We start from the raw sequence: 7,104 nt of genomic DNA, 5'->3' as shown, positions 1-7,104 counted from the left end.
TACCTTAAAATTCACTCACTGTGGCGCTTCCCTGGTGGCGCAGTGGTTGAGAGTCCGCCTGCCGATGCAGGGGACACGGGTTCGTGCCCCAGTCCGGGAAGATCCCACATACCGCGGAGCGGCTAGGCCCGTGAGCCACGGCCGCTGAGCCTGCGCGTCCGGAGCCTGTGCTCCGCAACGGGAGAGGCCACAACAGTGAGAGGCCCGCGTAGCGCAAAAAAAAAAAAAAAAAAAAAAAAAAAAAATTCACTCACTGTAATTTCGCGATGATTTTCATTAAATATAAACAGTTTGCACAGCCATCACCACAATCCAGTTTTCGAATCTATGGAAATACTCCTTTTGCCCATTTGCAGTCAATCCCAGCTCCAATCCCAGGTCCCAGCAACTACTGATCTGCTTTCTGTCTTTAAAGCTCTACAAATATTTCTGAGTGCCAACTAGATACCAGACACTGTTCTAAGTGCTGGGTTTTACAATCCAGTAGAAAAGACAGGCACCAATCAATTACACACAAATATGTAAATTAAAACTGTGATAAGTGTCAGGAAGGGAAAGTGCAAGGAGCAATGAGAAGGTAAAATCAGGGGACCTGATTCAAATCTAACAGAGAGGACAGAGAAGGCCTTTCTGAGGAAATAACACCCATACTCCCCTTCCTCCTCATCCTCTCCTCAGCAACCAGAGTCCTGAAGCTCTACTGATCACGGGTCCCCTAGTTGGGTGCCGCGGTGATAGACTAAGTCTCCCCCCACCCCACCCTGGAAGAGGTTGTTTCCAGAGAAGAGCTACCCATCTACCCAGAAAGGTGGTGAATTAGGTGCAGAAGTGATGCCAGTGACTTTCATGAGATAATAAAGTACAGCTAAGTCTGTGGCCTCATCAGGATACAGGGATCTCATCAATCTCTTCTCCTTGGCCTTTCCTCTCATCAGGCCCTGGCAGTCCCACCCAGGGGTGTTCTCCCCAGTCCCCCTCCACTCCATCCCCACTGCCACCCCTGCCCTCCTGCAGGACTGACCATCTGATGCCCAGACAACCCAGTCCTTTCTCCACACAATCCTCTCCTTCACTCACAGCTCTGACCAGGGCCCATCTGGGCCCTAAAACCTCCTGGCTCTCTCTTGCATTCATCTCTCACCACTGTCTTTTTCAGCCATATTTCCTGTCACTCCTTCGAGCCCCAAAGTCCTGGAGTGCCAGCCAAGTAGGGCTCCTGGCCAGCCCCCAAATGCTTCCCATATTTTACCCACCCTATGCTCATGCCATTCCCTCTGCCAGAATGCCCTTTTGCACCATTTCCACCTGTTGAAATTCCAGCCACTTGTCAAGACTCAGCTCAGATGTTGGTTCCTTTGGGAAACTCCCCAGGCTCATCCATGTGTTCCTTCTCCCTACTCAGAGCCCCCTAGCACTTGGTTCCCACCTCTCCCAGGAACCTTATCACATTCTACCCTGCTGTGTACCACTGAGATCCTCCTCAAGCCCAGAGACCATCTGTTATGTCTTTGTGTCTGGAATATAGACTCAGAGTACTTGCTGCTCAGTGATTACAAAACAAATGCAAAATGACTTTCTCCAAGAGGTCCATTTAATTCACAACAGCTCCATGGGGAAACTGAGGTACAGCTAGTAAGTGATGATGCCGACATTGTACTAGGATGCCTCCTAATTACTATGGCAGTTCTCCTAACTGCTAAGCTTCCCCTGGGGAGGGGGGTCATTCAACTCAACAAAGGCTTCCTAAGCGGAGTCCCTCTCAGGTGCACTGTGAGGACAAGGAAATGAATAAGCCCCAGCCCTGCCCTCGGAGTCTAGTGAGGGAGAAACACAGAAAAAATTCAGCCAGTGACAGGTGCTCTAACAGTTTGGGGGGTGGGGCTGGGCAGGAGAGGGGTGTTGATTAGGGAAGATTCCACTATGGAGATGGCATTTGAATCAGCCCTTGAAGAAGTCAAAGTGGTCAGCAGCCTAAGATGGGGCAATAAGGAGGGACCAAGGCCAGCAAAGACTTTGAGGCAGAAAAGTGTCATTCTCAGAAGCTCGGGTTCTCAGTACTGAAAGGACCTTAGAGGTTTCCCAGTCTAACTCCCATAACAAGGTGCTTCCTGACTCTGGAGCAGCTGGAGGGACGCCAGGAAGACAGAAGCTACCTCCCGCTCAGCTGGGACCCATTCCCTGAGTCCAGAACTGCCAGCCGCTACTCCTCATACATGTTCCAGAGTTTCTCCAACATGCAGGTCACTCTCCTCTGGACAAGCCCCTTTGTCCTGTCCCTTGCACTTTGTAGTGCCAGAGGTCCCATCAGCGAGGTATGTTTGAACTAGACGGTGGGAAAACTTTGCCACTCAGGAGAAGGATCTAGAAGGTGGGCCCTTATTGGTGACTACAGCACAACACAATCCAGGTGTGCTTCACTCTAAGAAATGTTTTTGTAATCAACATGGCAGTTTTTAAATCAATCAGTCAGCAAAATAGGAATATAATTATTCACATACCAAAGGCTTTTAAAAAATTTTTACAAAAGGAACACAAATTTATTTACACAGAATTTCCCTAGTTTATTTTCCTAACTATTAAGACTTTAGTAAATAAATGGGCAAAGGACCTGAATAATCAGTTCACAGTCAAAGAAACACAAATAAACTTTTTCAATGTCCAACCTTAACCATAATCAAGTACATGCAAAGATATTTTAAATTTGAAGCTTTTACCCCTTTTATTAGAAAGTGTAACTGAAATGCTAATGTCCTCTACTATCTAACTTATGGTGAAACTGCCGCACTCTAAGTTTTGGCTGGCCTTATAAACTGCCACAGTCTTTGTGGAAAACAGTTTAGCAATGTGTCTCAAGAGCTATTAAGTGTTTTTACTCTTTCACTTAGTAAATCCATTCCTGAGAATCAATCCCTTGAGAAATCTCCTAAGAAAGATCCACAAAGACAAAGCTATCAGCACAAAGATATTCATTATAGGATTATCTATAATTTTTAAAATTAAAACAGAAACAGTCTAGATAATTACAAGGAAATGGTTATGTAATTTAGGGTAAATGAATTGAATGGAACACCACACAGCCCTCAAAAGTGATCATTATGAACACTCTTTAGGGTCTCAGTGTCTATGGTTTAGTGTTCAGGAAAAAAAATATCAAATTTAAAATGTTTGCTCTGCTATAACTTCTTGCTATACGTGAGCAGAGACTAGCAGGGAAACTACTTCCTCCCACAGTCTTCCTTCACTTGATAAAATCCAGCTGCGATCTCCCAGTTGCTCAGACCACAAGACTTGAAGGTGAGCTCTATTTTCCAGATAGATCCAGAATTGGACACTTCTTCCCACCTCCACTGCTCCCATCCTGGTCCAAGCCAAAATCGTCTCTTGCCTGAATCAACACAGTAGCCTCCAAACCCATCTCCCTGCTTCCACCGTTGCCTTCTTACAGTCCATCTCCTGCCTTAGGGATTCTGTTAAAACATAAGACAAATACATCCTCCACTGGCTCGAAATAGCCAGTGTTATCTCGTCTCCATCCAAGTAAAAGCCAACACTCTGACAGTGGCCCACAAGGCCCTACACAGTCTGGTCTTACTACTGATGCCAACAACTCAGCCTCTGTTCACTGGTGCCAAATCGAATCTCAGAGACTGAGTTTTGGGTGAAGTAGAAAAGAATATCTTTATTGGTTTGCCAGGCAAAGGGCAACACAGCATGTTCCTGTCCCTGAAAACTGTGTCCCAACCTGGGAAGATTTGGTGAGGAGTTTTATAAGCAATGGTTCAAGGGTGGGGTTGCTGATAAGATTAGGGTGTGTGCAGGGCCTGCATTCCTTTAATCTGGTCTCAGGTAATTTTTTTTTTTTTGGCCATGCAGCATGCGGGATCTTAGTTCCCCAACCAGGGATCAACCCCACGCCCCCTGCAGTAGAAGCCTGGAGTCTTAACCACTGGACCACCAGAGAAGTCCCTCAGGTAATCTTTTGATGAGTTTCTCTGGTTCCTTTACTCTGGACTCAGGTGGTCTTCTCTGGTATGAAGAATGCTGACATCTGCCATTTGTTGTGTTTTAGTTCTATGAAGAGCTCAAACATGTTGTTATGTGTATCCCTTGAGGCAGAACCAGGACCTGCCCCAAGGCTGCACTATTGTTTCTTGGCTCCTCCTCCCTTGTCACTGCATCCCCTTCCTTCCCTGATTAGCAACTGTCTGAATCTGCCCTTTGGAACTCAGGGAAGGTCATGGAGGCTGGAGTTCTGTACAAACAAGCAATGGGGGACGCAGAAAGTCTTCAGTGCCCAGGGGCCCCACAGGGTCCTGCTCAGTTTCACTGCCCCCTCTCTTTTCTCATCTCCCACCACTTTCCCCTTCATCACTCTCTTTTAGATATGTGCCTCCTTGCTGTTCTTTGATCAGACCACACTTTGTCCCAGCTCAGGGCCTTTGCACTTGCTGTTCCCAGTGCCTGGAATGCTCTTCCTCATGGCTTGCTCCCTTGGCTACTCCTCATCCCCCTACCACCCCAGACCCTGGCAACCACCAATCTACTTTATGTCTCTATGTCTTTGCCTACACTGGGCATTTCATACAAATGGAATCATACAATGTGTGCTCTCTTGTGATTGGCTTCTTTCACTTAGAAATTAAATAATGTTTTCAAGATTTATCCATGTGTATTGGAAAAACCTTGGTTCTTTTCCTCCTGTGTCTTTCCTAACTCTAACACTACTGCCACACTCACAACACTTCTGACACTTCCGGTCACCAAATGTGTGTGGGAGGGCGTTCCCCACCAAGCAATTCTCTGTGAAACCAGCTGGGTGTCCTACAATTTAACTCAATTCTGACACTATATACCTCGAGACAGTGTCAGATCCCACAAGTTAAGGGCTCAGTCCTACAAGATTGCTCCCACCCCACTTCAGATGAGAGTCGCAAGTCCAGGTTGTCACCTGTGCTTCTGACCCATGGGCTTTAAATGTGAAGCTACTATGACCTTCTCCTCAGTTTTGATTAATTTTCTGGAGTGGCTTCACAGAACTCTGGAATATATTTACATGCATCTACTAGTTTATTAAAGGATATGATAAAGGATACAGATGAACAGCCAGATGAAGAGACACACAGGGTAAGGTCTGGAGGGGTCCCGAGCACAGGAGCTTCTGACCCTGTGGATTTGGGGTGCATCATCCTCCCAGTACACAGATGTGTTCACCAACCTGGAAACTCTTGTATGGAGTTTTGTATGGAGGCGTCCTCACATAGGCATGATGGATCATTGATTCCATTTCCAGCCCTTCTCTCTTCCCGAGAGAATGGGGAGCAGGGCTGAAAATTCCAAGCTCTAATCATGGTGCCAAAATACAAAATTCAACTGGGGAAATTTGAAAATCTAATTGACTCTATTCAATGGTTCGTGAATCAGGCAGCATCCCATCTAGGAAATCCCATCTAGGAAATAGAAAGTACAGGTGTGTGTCTCCTCCACAAGACGAGACACACACCTGTACTGTGAGCCTCTCAGCCCCTGCTGATCTGTCCATCCCACACAGAGCCACTCACAATGTTTACTGACCAAACAGATGAACCGACTGACTCTCTGACTGTACTTCCCCCTCTTCAGTGGCATTTGGAGAGCAATTCTGCACAGCCACTGCCCCTCGAAGTTCCGGGGCTCGCCAAGCTTCTACATTGAAAACTGAACTCATCACTCTCCCCACTAAACTTCCCTCCCTCCTCTGTTCCCCATCTCAGCCAAGGGGTCACCCTCAACCCCTTCATCATTCAGAAAAGATTCTCTGTGCAGCTACTGTATTCCAGGCCTGTGCTAGGCACAAGGGAGGAAGCGGTGACACAGGGGAGGTGAAGTCCCTGCCCTCTAAGGCTTCAGCATGGTTCTCAACACTGTCAGCTAGGATCCCCCCACGCCCTTTAATAAATATTTTGAATATCCTCCGCTTTAAATTCATGGATATTATAACCTACTTATACATGTAATGAAAAGACAAAATCAATATAATATAACGAATATAAAAGGGAAATAAAAGGAGCATTAGAATAAAATGTGTTTCAATCTCTAAATGCTTAGGCCTAATACACCAGAGACGTAATAAAGTAGTCATGTGCTTGCACCTACTTAGGACAAAGAAATCTGGATTTAAGGGATGTAAGACGATATTCAGGCAATACTTTATTTTTGCCATTTGAAAGTAAGAGCTTCAAAAGTAGAGTTTGGGGCTTCCCTGGTGGAGCAGTGGTTGAGAGTCCACCTGCCGATGCAGGGGACATGGGTTCGTGCCCCGGTCCGGGAAGATCCCACATGCCGCGGAGGGGCTGGGCCCGTGAGCCATGGCCGCTGAGCCTGCGCGTCCGGAGCCTGTGCTCCGCAACGGGAGAGGCCACAGCAGTGAGAGGCCCGCGTACCGCAAAAAAAAAAAAGTAGACTTTTATAAACCATGAAACACGGCGACCGCGACATCAACAAATGCAGACGGATCCAGGTGTGTCGTATGGGGACTCATCCCATGGTCAAGCAAAATCCTCAAACAATTAGATTTGCCAGCAGGTATCTGGGTGAGTTTCTTCTTTCTCTATCATGAGTCATGTTGCCATTACAGGTGTGATTTTCCAAAATGGTGATAAGTCCTTGCTAAAGCTCTTGAGCAAAGCAAAACTTGGTCTTCCCTTGATTTACACAGTAGTTGCGTTCCTGGAAAAGTCAGCATATGTTAAAACCACGCCAAAAAAAAAATTGAGTTTATTTGTAAAATTACTAGTTTCCAAGCTCAGTTAATTACAGGGTGTGTTACCTACAGGAGCATTTGGTTGGACTTCTTAAAGTCCTGTGGGACAAGAAATATTCTCCGCTGGGCAGGACTGTCGCTACATTGCAGGAGAGCCAGCATCCCCAGGCTCCTGTCCACCACATGGAAATAGCACCCTCCTGTCACTGCATCCACTGAAATATCCCATAGTGTTCAAAGCATTCCTTGGGAAGCATTATCCCTTCCATGAAGAACATTGGTCTAGAGGGTCAATATTCAAACAGTTGATCCCAACCCAGTGTAACATGCGCAGCAATACAGATTCCAGGGTCTGTGGGTGCTCC

The sequence above is a fragment of the Delphinus delphis genome, chromosome 2 (assembly GCF_949987515.2).
Source record: "Delphinus delphis chromosome 2, mDelDel1.2, whole genome shotgun sequence".
Lineage (NCBI taxonomy): Eukaryota > Metazoa > Chordata > Mammalia > Artiodactyla > Delphinidae > Delphinus > Delphinus delphis.
This window is presented reverse-complemented; position numbering follows the sequence as displayed.